General features: G+C 31.5%; 1 long non-coding RNA gene across 1 annotated transcript; it reads right to left on the bottom strand.

Annotated features, from left to right (window-relative positions):
• Positions 1–10,833: 10,833 nt before the first annotated feature.
• Positions 10,834–13,530, bottom strand: LOC146929073 (uncharacterized). Its single transcript, XR_015005950.1, has 6 exons — positions 13,066–13,530; positions 12,863–12,938; positions 12,339–12,499; positions 11,960–12,237; positions 11,447–11,594; positions 10,834–11,074 (listed from the first exon to the last, which is right to left on the bottom strand). It is a non-coding gene; the product is annotated as an uncharacterized LOC146929073 (long non-coding RNA).
• Between the last annotated feature and the right edge of the window lie 2,006 nt (positions 13,531–15,536).

Genomic DNA, 15,536 nt, shown 5'->3' with positions numbered 1-15,536 from the left:
TCTGCAATGCTTAGACGAGATTAAATCCTTTGAACAACCTTTGAAGCTTTAAGTCTCTCATCTTCTGATGAACTTCAGCTTCTGGTGATATACCTTCTGATGAGGTGCTTCTGATGAACTTGCTTCTAATGACGTCATCACATCACTTTAGGAGCACTTTGACTTCAGATGCACTTTGATTTCAGATGCTTCAAGCTTCATTTTGTTGATTCCATTGCTCTCTTTTGTTCTTCCAATACTTAATGAAGATATCAAATTTTTGTCTATGGTCCTGTACACTTGAACAAATATTAGCATATCCAATTGATAATGTTTAATACCTTGTTATAATCAAAACTCTAAAGGGTAGTGTTAAATACATTTTGTTCCAACACAAAGATCCATTACAAAATCAAGAAGTTGTTTATGATGTAGGGATTCTAATAGATGAAAGAATAAATCTATAAAACTATCTGCATTTTCCAAATTCTCTTGTATAATATGCCATAGACATGTTGCACTCCAAACTTTCTTTAATTTTACACATCATAAAAAGAAATGGCATTCGTTCTCGTATGATCTCTTACAGTGCACACATCAATTGCTAAAATGGACACCGTGAGTTTGAAGCCTATGTCTCGTCGGTAGGCAACCTTTAGGTGCCCTCCATAAATATACCTTTACTTTTTGCGGAATTCGAAGTCTCAAAATATTCATCAAGTTACCTTCCACTCTCCACTCATTGTTATCAATTAGACTTTCCGTAGTATAGTGATATGCCGAATCAACCGTGTAATCCCCATGGATTGTAAATTTTCAACACTTCTTATCTTCTCCCATGTCATCAATAATTGACATGGCAAGAATATTTTTAGCATCTCTCTCATTGAACACCTCTTTGATAAAATATGTTTTCCACTCACTTTTGTTTTGCTCCATTTAATCACTTACCATCATATTTTCGATCCCCATCGGTACGACACTTGTCGCATAGGCTCTCTCATTGTTCCTAATCCATGGTCCAGACCATGCTCTTATCTGGGAACCATTTCCTGATCTCCATCTGAGGACTCCTCTAACTACTACATATGAAGCATGGATACTACGCCAGACATAACTTGGGTTGTGACCCAGTTTTGCATCCACAAAATCCCCTCTTGGAAAGTATCTATCTTTGAACACTTTCGCAAATATAATATCATGCTTGGTTTCTAATCTTCAACCTTGCTTCCCTAGCATTGCCAAATTGAACCCATACAGATTTTAAAAACTCATAATACCATATTTTTTCCTCATTACCAATTACTCCCATCTTAACCAATTTACACCTTTCCCATTATGTAGATTTGATCGCCACCAAAACGAATTGAACATATTTTGAATCTCCTCACCTAAAGTTGTCGAAAGTAGAAATGAACTCATAAAATATGTTGGTATCAATTGAGCAACTAATTTAATAAGTACCTCTCTTCAAGCTTTAGATAAGTGCTTTCCTAACCAATTTTGTATTATTTTCCAAATACAGTCTTTCCAAATACAGTCTCAAATATGTTTAAACATAGCCCTCTTATTTCTTCCCACCAAAGATGGTAAGCTTAAATATTTTGTAGAGCCTATACTCTCTGATACCTATAAAATGATCTTCACAGTCACCTTGTCAATTGCTCAGCGTTCTTACTGAAAAATATTTTCGACTTGTGAAAATTTATTGCCTACCCTGATGCCTTTTCATATTTCTTAACGGCCTCAGATAAGTTTTGAGCTTATTTTTCATTTTCCTTGCATAATAGAAAACAAACTTCAGACAATAAAAAGTGATTTATGAGTGAATCTCTCTGACACACTTTGATATCTTGGATATCCCCACGGGCTTATAGTCTTTTTGGCATGACTGATAGTCCCTTGACACATAATAATAGATAGAGGGATAGTGGATCCCCCTGTCATAAGCCTTTATCGGGATCATGTAAACCAATACCATCACTGTTTAGAAGCAATTGATACTTCACAATAGCCATACAAATTCCCATCCATTTCACCCACTTCTTGTCGAACCCCGTCTTCCTCATCATACTTTGAATAAAACTCCAGTTTACTCTATCATATGCTTTACTGATATCAATTTTTAGTGAAATTTCCTGCTTCTTCCCTTTGGACTAACATTTCATGTGATGTAGAATTTCGGATGTTGTTAAAACATTATACAAAATATATCTATTTTCCATAAAAGTTGACCGCTCTTGTCCTTTGCATTTTGGTAACAACTTATTTAATCTATTAGCTAGTACTTTTGATATAATTTTGTAAAAACCATTACAAAGTGATATTGGGCGTAGATTCCTAACTGTTTCTTGGTTGTCCTTATGGGGAACCAATACAATATGTGCGTCCATCAATTTTTTTGGGAACTCTCCTTATTCAGCCACAAAAAGCCAATATGCCAAAAACGTTTATAAAAAGCCGAATCCAATTCATCCGAGCCCCGGTACCTTATCCGATTGCATTTGAAACAATGCTTTCTTAAATTCTTCCATAGTAAATGTCTCTGGTTAATCTACAATTTATTTTATAATTTCTTTTCATTTCGTTTTATTCTGAATTTTTCTCTTCTATATACTTTTGTCAAGTGAATAATATATAGGATAGGAAATTTATATATCACGTCCAATATGAGTTTTTTTTCGGGGATTAGTAAAAAAGAAAAGATATATAAAAATGAAATGTCACGTAATGTATATTTGGGATATGAGATAAAAGGGTGTACATAGAACATTACTCTTCCAAAAATCCACTCATGAATTAAAAACAAACAAACAATGTGAAAAAGCCCAATCCATATTCTTCTCCTTTATATACTAAGCACTAACATCATTCCTTTAAAAAAAACCTAATTAGTGCATTGCAGCCCTACCCACCCTTTGCAGCATTCCTCCTCTGTTGCAGCGCCGCACCATCTAAAGCCACGGTGCTCTCTACTTTTGCCTATTCCTCTACGTACCAGCCACCACCTCTCAACGAACACCACCACCAACGTCGTTCTCACTAGTCTCAACCTACACTGACCATGATCATCTCGACCTAGTTCACGGCATATACCTTGTTGTTCGTACGGCACATGTTGGGTTTGAACATTAATGCTATCATCGTTGCGCCGTCGTTTTCTTTTGATTTGAGTAAGCAATATGCTTTTTGAAACTGAGTTTATTTTATCACCCGACATGTTAATTATTTAAACTGTACTTTGTTCTTTGTTCTTGCATGTTAGTTTGACAGGTGTAGGATTTTTTATGTTATAATTTATTTTAAAGTTAATTATTGTATTAATTAATAATTATATAATTAGTTTTGCTAGTGACCAAGTCTTGTAACTGCCTTTCTACACGTTTTGTTTGCCTAGTATAACACTACACGGTCTTTTACTGATTCAATCCTAATTAATAGGAATTAGCTGTTCATGTTAATACACTGTACGTTACTAATTGTTTTTTTATATAGAAGGGAAATGAGGTCTTGAGGTAGAGTAGAGAGAGAACGGAGTCCATGAGAGAACAAACATATTATGTGCTTTCATCTCTTCTTTTCATTTTGGTTTTTATAACAAAGATAAATTAAGTTCCGTTGAGCATCTAAAGGTGGTTCATGTGCCCTCGCTAGTTCACGTGCAGTGTTAGTGAGAAGTGGCTGTTGTATCCTGGAGAGCACTAGCTTTGAGACCAACTGCATCAGCTCATTGACCTGTGGTGGCGAAATGCTCTTAAGCCCAGTGCATTTGCATGCCTCAGCCAAAATTTGATAAGTTCCTCTATTCTATATTTTATTTTATTATAAGTTAAATTGTATGTACTATTATTTCTCTTTGATTTATTAGTTTATAATAATTCTATCTCTTTGATTTATTAGTTTATAATAATTCTATGTCTTATTTTTCCAACAATGTTGTTAGTTGCGATATGTGACAGAATGAGATGCAGATTGTTAAACTGTTCCTGTTGAGTTACGTATATACTGTATGGAAGCGGTAAGACGAATATTATTATACTCATGTGTAGCTTTTCTGTGCTATGTATTTATTTTTATATTTTTTTTGTGAATAATTTTTTTCTTGGGGGGGGGGGGGGGGGGCAAAAATCTTAATCCCCTGAAACATGTAACAACTCTATATATCATTGCAACAAGTCTTGTTCTTCATTTGTACCCAATCCTCCAAGAGATAAATCATGACGTTTTTAAATCATTTTAAATTCCCCATGATTTCTCTGCATCTTTATCTTTCGTTATGGTAGTTATCATCGAACGAAGTCGTCGTGTGGTAACCTTTACACTCATTAGTTACCACTGTTACTCTTGTTTTCATCTCCTTCCCGGATCTCTTTCATCCCTTTAATCTTTTTCAAGCCAGATTGTTTTTCTACATCAGATGAAACTTTCTGCGTTAACGACACCTTTGGTTCCACACTCCATATTTGATGCATGAGCCCCAGCTCGTCATCCAAACTTTACTTAACACTATCACCAGATGTCTCTATTGCAACAAATGTCTCGTCTCCGGTCGGTCAACCACTTGCACCACCTTCTTCTACGCTCTCTCATGCAGACTTTCCAATTATTAATGTAAAGACTAGATTGCTCAAAGTTAATTAAGGGGGAACTTAAAAGTACGGTGTGTTGATAAAAAAAATCAACTTGACCTGACTAAATATTTTAATTGAGATGATTTTTTTTTTTTTTATACATAATGGAGATGAATTTGACATGTATTATAATGAGACCAACTTGTGACCTAGACCAAATAATTAAAAATATGATTTTGAACAAAACTTCTATGAAGAAGTAAGTCAATTGACTTTTTCGGTGCAGTCATTTAATCCAGCCAATCAGATTTCAAGTGATGACATGTCAGAAACCCTAACCATGTTACAGTGTAGTGCGGTCTACAGTACCGTAAGTGAAGGAAAACTTTTAAATATTGCAATCTAGTCTCTACATATATTTTAACTATTTAATTTATAAAAGTTATTAAATTTATTATATTGACTAATTAAAATGAATTTTTAATTTTAAAAATTTCCCTCCCTCTTGTTTTTTATTGTTTTTTGAATTTACCCTTACCGAAATGAAACTTCATCTTCTTCATATTATCCAGTCCTCTCAAATCATCATCTTCTTCGTCGTCCAAAATGATTTAATGTTTTCAAAATCCATCATCTTCTTCGTATGGTTCACCTCCGCGAAGTCTTCTTCTGTCGAATTGTTTTCTTCATCTGAGGTTCAATTTGTGTTCGTCGTTGTGGGCTAATTTGTCAGAAATTGTTGCAGTTCAAAGTTGTTTGCCATCTCAAAAAAAGTTAAGGTGTTTCATCGTTTTTGAATTTTGAATATTCTCAATTAGGGTTTCGATTTTCCCAATTCTGGAATGTGTTTTAAGCCTTAATTGTGCTTTCAATTTTCAAGCAATTCTGATTGGGGATTCTCATTGTGTATGAAATTGGAATATTAGGGTTTCAATTTTCCCAATTATGGTGTGGTACTTAGTGGATTAACGTTTTAAGTCTGAACCGTGGTTTCTAGTTTCTAGCAATCCTTAGTGGGTTTTTACCTGTTGTATGAAGTTTTGTTCTTAAAGCTCATGTTGCTGATACCAAACGGAAAATTACGAAAGAAAAAAAATTGTCAATTTATTATTTTATGTTCTTTGATTCTTGCCTGCTGATTAAAAAAACAACAACTTGTTGAAAGTCTATAGTTTATATTGGACTCAACTCGAAATGACGCATGTATATAGTAACTTTATTATATTGTTGATCACATTTATGTTATGTTGTTAAAATTGAATAACGAGAAGTATTTTTTGGTGGAAAAAATAGGTTTTCTTCGGGGAAGATGTCAGTCCAAAGCACATTGCTGTATTGAATATAATTTGTTAATTGTTTTAAGTATTTCAAATATATATTGATATGAGGTATTATATCTCATGATAATCAGAAGCTATTACTATGAGGTATTATATCTCATGATAATCAGAAGCTATTACTCGAAATGATGCATGAATATAGTAACTTTAGTATATTGTTGATCACACTCATGTTATGTTGTTAAAATTGAATAACAAGAAGCATTTTTTGTTGGAAAAATTATTTTTTCTTACTACTAACTTTGTAATTGGTTCAAAAATATGGTTATATAATGGATACATTCCTGAGGCATTGATGATCTAATGTTTGTTATATTCTCATACAGCTCATATCAATAATATGAAGATGAGAAAGTCAAGTAAAGGAACATAAAAAGGAAGTAAAAGGGTTCAGATATCAAATCGGCATAAACGACCTTGATAGAGGTATGTAAATAGAATGCTCAAGCAATTACCATTGTTATAATTATAGAATTCAACAAAATACGCAAAACACCATGATTGTATGACATGTCACCCAAACAATGTCAAATTTGGACCTAAAAAGACCATAAGTTACAACCAAATCATAAATAAAGTCTTAAAACTCTAAGAAAAAAAGACAATAACTTTAAGAGTCCATCTCCATTCAAACTTTGACCAACGCCTTTCTCTTTGTTTCCTGATAAGTCCAATACTCCACAGCCTTTGATAACACCTCTTTTGACAACACATTGTTTCTACTTTGTACCAATTGAAGTGGAAGTTTCATTCTTGTAGCAGTCACAACCTGAAACAATATAACCAATCAGGACCATTTATATTATAATTCAATAATTCAATGATACAATCACACTGATGTTTTAGTGACCTTACATTGATTTTGTCGTAATCAGTTCGAAACGCACCTTCGGTCATCCACTTAGCCACAAACACTCCACAGTCATTTCTATAACAAGAGATTATCATCAGAACAAAATCAAAATAGTTATTACATATCAAATATAACTAGTTAGAAGTTTGATAATTATGATTCACTTCGCTGATGTGGAAGACATCTTGGTTCAACCAGACAAAAATTTGAAATTGGTGTTGTTGAATATAGTGTGTTGATTCCTTTGAAAGATTCGTGACTCAACATTTCCTCAAGAAATAATCCCTGCAACATATTAGAATATTTATTAACTGAACCAAAAAAACTAAATACAATAAGTAATCAATACCAATCACATACCAACTTCAGCACTTCACGACGTCTATGATCTTTTCTTTCTGGACAAGGTAAAGAGTCCAACAAAAGTAGTTTGTTCTCCAAGAAATCAAAACCAATAGCCAAGCCGTCTTAATCGACAGGAGTCCAATGTTGGTAGTTCAAGTAAAAATCGTGATCGTCATCTTCTTCTGGTTTGCAGAACAAATTCTTCTTAATTCTGTTGTATTGTAAGTCATCAAGTAACCCTTTTCCTTTACTTTGATTGAAAACCGGAGGAGCTGAATTTGTTAGCTTAGTATTGGACTTTGAGGCTTTTTTCTCTGTCTGAGCAAACTTTTTTATGACTTTTCCACGGTCAGTGATTGGTGTCGTTGTTGTTGAGTCGTAATTGTCTGCCTCATCTTTACCAATATTGGTAGGGGTACATATGTGAGCACATATATTTTAGGATATGTATAATTTTCTAGCCTTACAAGGATCTTTCTAGCCTTATCATTTAAACACATATGTTCCAGAAAACTTGAATGGCATGTAAACACATCTTTCTAGCCTTATCATTTAAACACATATGTTCCAGAAAACTTGAATGGCATGCAAACACATACAAGGAAAATGTAAGCACATACAAGGATTTATTCCATGAAACTCCACTAACATGTGAGCACATAGATTTTTTAAGATATGTTCCAAAAACATTTGAATGACATGTAAACACTTATGTTTATCAGATTTATTCAATTAAACTGTAAGGAAATGTAAGCATGGTCTTGTGAAACTATTTAATATAAATCATTTTAAACAAAAAACACTAAGGTCATGTGAAACTCAGAAAGAACAAAGCCAAAAAACATAGTGGATAAGTACCTTGATGAAAGCACAATAACCTCTGATCTGAATTCTTTACTTTTGCTCTTGATTTCTGTTACCTTCTCTGTCATAACAACTGTAGTTTTTTGGACATCTGGATTTGTATGCTTATGATTTGTAGTTTTCTCTCTTCTTGTTGATTTTCTTCTGTTATTTCCATCTGGTGTTGTTGTACGTTTTCTTGGAGTTCCTTTTCCAACCATTTTTTTTTCTGTTGTGAAGAGTTTCTAAGGTCGCAAGAGAAAAGAAAAGTTTGAGTATGTTGAAAAATGGTTTATTTGTTGGTATGTCTAAGGTCACAGTAATAATAATTAAGAATTAGTGAATTATCCGCCATTAAGTTTCTTTTGATGCAAATTCCTATGACTTGAGCCACAAAACATAGGGATAATGCAGAAATACGTACTGCTTATATCATCAATGAGGTAAGAACTTCCTATTATTTTATGTTGAGCAATTTATATTGTTTAGTTAATTATCTAAACTATATATCTCCTTGAACATTAAAGTCATTTTTAACCCTAGGCTTTAACCTCAAAAAATGGCAAAGGTCATTTCTAACTTTTTCGTTAATCAAAAACTAATATAAAAGTTTATTTAACTTTTTATTTGTTATTTTTAACTTTACGAATTATGCAAGTCAAAAAGAATAGTTTTTTTTTAACTTTTTCTTTGTTATTATAACTTTACGAATTCTTTGAGTCAAAAAAAGTTTATTTAACTTTTTATTTGTTATTTTTAACTTTAAAAGTTTATTTAACTTTTTATTTGTTATTTTTAACTTTACGAATTATGCAAGTCAAAAAGAATAGTTTTTTTTAACTTTTTCTTTGTTATTATAACTTTACCAATTCTTTAAGTCGATAAAAGTTTATTTAATTTTTTATTTGTTATTTTTAACTTTACGAATTCTGTAAGTAAAAAAAAAAAAGATATTTTTAACTTTTTCTTTGTTATTATAACTTTACGAATTCTTTGAGTCTATAAAAGTTTATTTAACTTTTTATTTGTTATTTTTAACTTTACAAGTTTATTTAACTTTTTATTTGTTATTTTTAACTTTACGAATTATGCAAGTCAAAAAGAATAGTTTTTTTTAACTTTTTCTTTGTTATTATAACTTTACGAATTCTTTAAGTCGATAAAAGTTTATTTAATTTTTTATTTGTTATTTTTAACTTTACGAATTCTGTAAGTAAAAGAAAAAAGATTTTTTTTACTTTTTCTTTGTTATTATAACTTTACGAATTCTTTGAGTCAATAAAAGTTTATTTAACTTTTTATTTGTTATTTTTAACTTTACGAATTCTTTAAGTAAAAAAAATAGTTTTTTTTTAACTTTTTCTTTGTTATTTATAACTTTACGAATTCTTTAAGTCAATAAAAGTTTATTTAACTTTTTACTTGTTATTTTTAACTTTACGAATTCTTGAAGTTAATAAAAGTTTATTTCTGAAAATATTGTCAATTATATAAAAGTTTTATTTAACTTTTTTCTTTGCTAAGTTTTATTTAAGTAAAAAATAATATGTTTGGTTTTCAATTCCAAGTTGCAAAAGTCATTATTTGGTTGCCAATTTCACTTATACCGGGCTATGTTTCTACTAATACATTTAATCAATCAATTGTTTTGATATTCTTGTTATCTTTCCTAGAAAATAAGATTTTAAGAGGATGAACTAGAAAATGAACTAAGAAGATGAACTAAAATCAAGATGAACTAAGAAGATGAAATAAAACATTTTCAATCAAAGACAATTCATAAGAAAGATAATCAAAGACAATTAAGATAATACATTTTAAATCAACTAAGAAGATGAAGATGTCATTGAGAACATTAAGATAATACATTTTAAATCATAGACAATTCATAAATTTGCAAACACTTTTCATGACATCTCATTCTATGCTCAACATTTTGCATATAATATCTCTTATAATGTTGAAGTTGTCTTTCAAATATGTAACAACCATAAACATATAATTCAACATATCAATTCGAATATCTCCTTGATTCTTTTCCAATTCTTCTGCACAAAGCTTATCTACAGTATTCCAAAGTCATTCAACCTCATCAAATGCATTCACAACCTCCCTCATCATCTGGTCCATTTTCTTGACGCCTAACAATGTTATTTGTAATGTATTGCACTTTGAAATTAGAAAAACTGATCACATTGTTCAGAAGATCAAAAATGGCAGTAGTTGACCTAAGAATGTAAGTATTCATGAAATGAGGATGAAAAATGAGCGATTTCCAAAACTTGCAAACACACCTATAATGTAGAGGATTTTCTGCCTCCACCTTCAAAAGGATATCGACCAATACTTCTGCTGGAAGAACCGCCATGTTTGATTTTTGGTTAATTCTAAAATGCAATTTGAAGTCTGAAATTGGCTTTTAATGCAAAAGATGTTATGGAAGGGATAGAGAGAGAACTATTGATACACTTATAACAGTTGGCTTTTGATGGAAAAGATGTGATAGAGAGAACTATTGCAACCGGTTCATATTATTACACTACAAGAAATCAGCCATTTAGAGACCGAATATTTGGTCTCTACATCATCAAAATCGGTCACTATCAAACTTAGTGACCGAAATAGTGACCAAAAAAAAGAGTCGTTAATATGCTGGTCGCTGATCCTTTGTGACTGAAACAGCGACTGTATTTCAGCGACCGAAATTACAACTAATATTAGAGACCGATTTAGACACCAAATAGCAGAAACCGTCTTTGTGACTGAGTTTAGTGAGAGAATTAGTGACTGATTGTGTGACCGATTTTCTGTAAAACGATCGGTCACTAAATCAGTCTCTAATTTATTTTGTGCAAAAAAAAATTATAGTCCGTTAAAATATGATTTTACGTCTATTTGTATATTAATATCATTCATGACAAGATATACATTTATATCTTAAACTCAATACCGTATACACAATAAAATAGGCCTTAGCCTATGGTAGTATGTCATTATATTAAACTTAGAAACTAACTTTATCATGATCGAAATACAAAAAACTAAAAATTGAAACCAAACTGCATATATTTTGAAATAGGGAATTCTTGGATCTCCATTTTTTTTCCTGCATCCATAACTCTAATGCTATTCTTGAGCACCACCTGCCAATATCAAGTAACTTAGCATCATGATATAACACACTTAAGATACTTAAAATATAAGAGAAAATAAAATTCAATGAACATATTGTCTCTCCCAAGTCCATTGAGCTTGGTCTTACTTGAAAAACATTAATGTTTCACAACCTCCTCATACATTTAAATCCAAGGTCAAATTCTATTAGCTACTAGGTGCTTCCAAATCACAAAGGGACAAGTCGTTTTTCAAAAGATCGAAAATTTAAAATGTTGAAATGAAACCTCACATAAAGAGCCCTGTAGTATATGAGTGAGCTTCAAGTTTACATCTCAAACATAAAATGATACGATGAATCATTCTGCAACAATATATTCAACAGACGAAAAGAAAATTACCAGTAAAGGATGTGGGTTGCTTTGGAAGCAAGCGCAGAAAAAACATCACCTAGTGTTGAAAAACCACATTCCTTTAGTCTTTCTCCCTCAGCTTTAGTTTTTCTGGCCATTGATTAAATTATCCCCAACAATTGTTACTCGCAACAAGCTGCATGAAAAACAACAACATTGTCATTACCTATAATACACAATAACTTATTCCTTGATAAGTGGTAACCATGGATAGTTGTAATATGGTTAAAATATTTAGTAAATAAGGTATTTAAAATAGAAAATATCAAAATGTAATAAGGCTGATTGTGAATCAATACAATACCAATGGGAATACATGCTAAGATCAGTTAAAAAGCAATATCTACTTGGCATTCTCAGATTTAGTTTTTACTAAGATCATATGAAACTTCTATCTATTTTAAAACTTAGAATACAAGAACTAAAAACTACATTCTGTCAAAAAAAAAAAAAGAACTAAAAACAACAATGCTAGTTAGACAAAGAAGAATTAAAACTCACTTCCGAGTAGACTGGGCAGAATTTTCCATCAAAAGATATCTGATTTTATCATTGTAAACCTCTAGCATATTAACATTCAACTCATACTTCATCACACCTTTTCTCTCACCAAATATCCTAAGTAACTCTTCAAGTGTTCTATAGTTAGTTCCCCTCTCTTTTGATGTTCCCTCCATTGAAAATGTTTTACCGATTTTGATTTTCCTCAAAGAAAATATGCATATTTTAAAACCATCCAATATTGAAGTGGCAATAAGTTTAGTTTGAGAAAACAGCTTCTGCATCATTATAACATAATACACACATTTGATCAGCTTTGAGAATGAAAAAATTATAATTCAAAGCAACAATATCAAAAGTTGTAACTCCAATATTATACCTTGGTTATCTCATGGCCTAAATACATGATCAAATTTAAAAGACTTCTTGGAAGACTTTGATAAAATGACTTGAACACCGTGTTGTAACTCATACATGTTTTCGTCCACCAAACACAACCCGAACACCGTGTTGCACAACAAATTATAATCGAACATCAACCTGATCAGTCCACAATGTTGATTGTCGATATGACAAGTGAGAGTAAGAATATCGATATATTTCAAGAAAATAAATAAAATAAGCATGTCAAAATTTGATTCCAACCAATTGAACCCAACTTGTATATAATTTTAAAACTAGACTAAAAGGGAGGATATACCAAAAACATATATTTAATCAGTTAAATAAAACAAATTCTAAATATATATTTAACTAAAAACCATATAAATCACTAGCAAAAAAAAAAGTTAAAAACCATATAAATAGGTTAGTGAAGTGAAATCAAGAGAAAACCACCAAAGTAAACTAAAAAAATTGCAAAGATAATGAGATATTCATAGGGTGAATGAATTAGAGATTTACCCAATAAAAAGTGTGTCATCGATTTTCCTCTTCTTATTTAGTTTTGATTCCATGTTTGGGTTTTAAACAGAAACACCTGAAAACCATACGCAATTTGTGTATAAACAATGAAGAAGGAAAATCTAAAATAAATCTAAAATAAATTATAAGATATGAATGAAATCAGTACATTCAAGAAGGAAAATAAATGTAAATGGCCATACCATGACGAAATAGATCAGGAGAACAGTCATGAAGTTGTTGCTCTCGAAAAATTGATCGGACCAAAAGATAAATTTGGTGATGGGTAGCTCAAAAAGTAAATCCTTTTCACTAATCTCATAACGTGGTGGCCGGATCTGGATGATAAAGCTGATGAACGGCGGCGATAATACTAGAGAGGGAGGAGATGCGTTACTTTCTCTCAGGTGAGAGAAGATAGAATAAAAAGTAACAAAGTGAGAGTTGTGTGGCTTAAACGTGCCAAGAGAAAAAACTTATCCCCACAACTTTCGGTAAAACGATATAATATTTTTTTTTATTTTAATATCAAATTGTGACCGATTTTGAGACCACTTTTTCATTAAACAATTGCTAGAAAAATTTGGTCTCTACGTCAGTCACTATTGTGACCAATTATTTTCGGTCTCTAATTCAGTCACGAAATGGCATCATTCTGGTAGTGTTAGTGGGAAGCGATATGACTTCTCTATAAGCACATTGAATTTCTAAAATGTGAATTTTTCAATGTGTCATCATTACTTAGTGGTTTTTTTATTTGAAATAATCATTACTTAGTGGTTGTAGAAAAATAATAAAAAACGCATATGTATTATTTTTTTTAATGAAATTGAACAATTCTTTGGGTTAGGGTTGACAATGTTCAAAGAGATAATCGCCAACTTCAAGTCTTAGGGTTAAGATTGACAATGTTCAAGGAGATAATCGCCAACCTCAAGTCTTAGGGTCAACAATGTTCAAAGGAGATAATCACCAATTTCAACTCTTAGGGTTAGAGTTAACAATGTTCAAGAGATAATCGCCAACTTCAAGTCTTAGGGTTAGGAATGACAATGTTCAAGGAGATAATCGCCAACCTCAAGTCTTAGAGTCAACAATGTTCAAAGGAGATAATTGCCAACTTCAAGTTTTTAATATGTAATTCAATATTATTATCTAGAACGAGATAAATTGCTTAAAATAATTGTTCAATTTCATTAAAAAAATAATACATATGCGTTTTTTATTATTTTTTAACAACCACTAATTATTTCAAATAAAAAAAAACCACTAAGTAATGATGACACATTGAAAAAGTCACATTTTAGAAATTCAATGTGCTTATAGAGAAGTCATATCGCTTCCCACTAATAATATGAACTGGTTGTAATAGTTCTCTCTGTTTCACATCTTTTTCATCAAAAGTCAACTGTTATAAGTATATTAATAGTTCTCACTCTATCCCTTCCATAACATCTTTTCCATTAAAAGCCAATTTCAGACTTCAAATTGCATTTAGAATTAACCAAAAATCAAACATGGCGGTTCTTCCAGCAGAAGTATTCATCGATATCCTTTTGAAGGTGGAGGCAGAAAATCCTCTACACTTTAGGTGTGTTTGAAAGTTTTGGAAATCGCTCATTGTTCATCCTCATTTCATGAATACTCACATTCTTAGGTCAACCACTGCCATTTTTGATCTTCTGAACAATGATCTTGATCAGTTTTCTGATTTCAAAGTGCAATACATTACAAATAACATTGTTGGGCGTCAAGAAAATGGATCAGACGATGAAGAGATGCATAGGGTTGTGAATGCATTTGATGTGGTTGAAAGACTTTGGAATACTGTGGATAAGCTTTGTGCAGAAGAATTGGAAAAGAATCAAAGAGATATTCGAATTGCTATGTTGAATCATATGTTGGTGGTTGTTACATATTTGAAAGACAACTTCAACATTATAATAGATATTATGCAAAATGTTGAGGATAGAATGAGATGTCATCAAAAGTTATGAATTGTCTTTGATTTAAAATGTATTATCTTAATGTATAATAATAATATATTGATTCATAGGATAACCATGGTCTTCCCAAGACCAAGGTTGATCTTGCATGTGTCACCGTCGCCATGTCTCACGTAAATATATCTCTTTTTAATTTATGATTTCGACCTAAATTAATAAAATTTTAATTTATTATAAAATATGATTGTTTGCATGGAAATTTTGTTTCATGAGAATAAAGGTGGGTAGATAAGTCAAGACAAGGTAAGTTTCTTTGTTTTTGTAATGAATCAATCCACAACTTGTTGAAAATAATCATTTCGTCCATGATTGTAAAAAATTGTGTGGCAATTTTGTGGATAAATCGATCCTTTACAACAAATTCGAATGATTCTTTTCATCATGTTTCCCAACTACGCACCTTGTAGTGAGAATATCTTCCACGAAGAGTGTTTGATGTAACTATATAGGTAATCTACCAATACATATGCTTAACGGATGTTTAAGTCTCTCTAACTTCTTGAGGTTACTAGTTTTGTAAATTAATATAAAATTTGAGAAAGTAAATTATTCGTGCCCTTGTGTGTTTCTCTTTTTATTGGTGGTTGGTCTCGTCATTAAGTCTTTGTGTGTTTCTCTACTAGTAGCTGAGTAGAAAGCTAGTAGATTCGAAGCCCAGCGGTGTCACT

This window comes from Medicago sativa, chromosome 4 (genome assembly GCF_051527215.1).
Source record: "Medicago sativa cultivar Bolivia chromosome 4, Bolivia_mono, whole genome shotgun sequence".
Lineage (NCBI taxonomy): Eukaryota > Viridiplantae > Streptophyta > Magnoliopsida > Fabales > Fabaceae > Medicago > Medicago sativa.
Note: the sequence above shows the minus strand (reverse complement) of the source record. Positions and strands in the feature narration are given on the sequence as shown.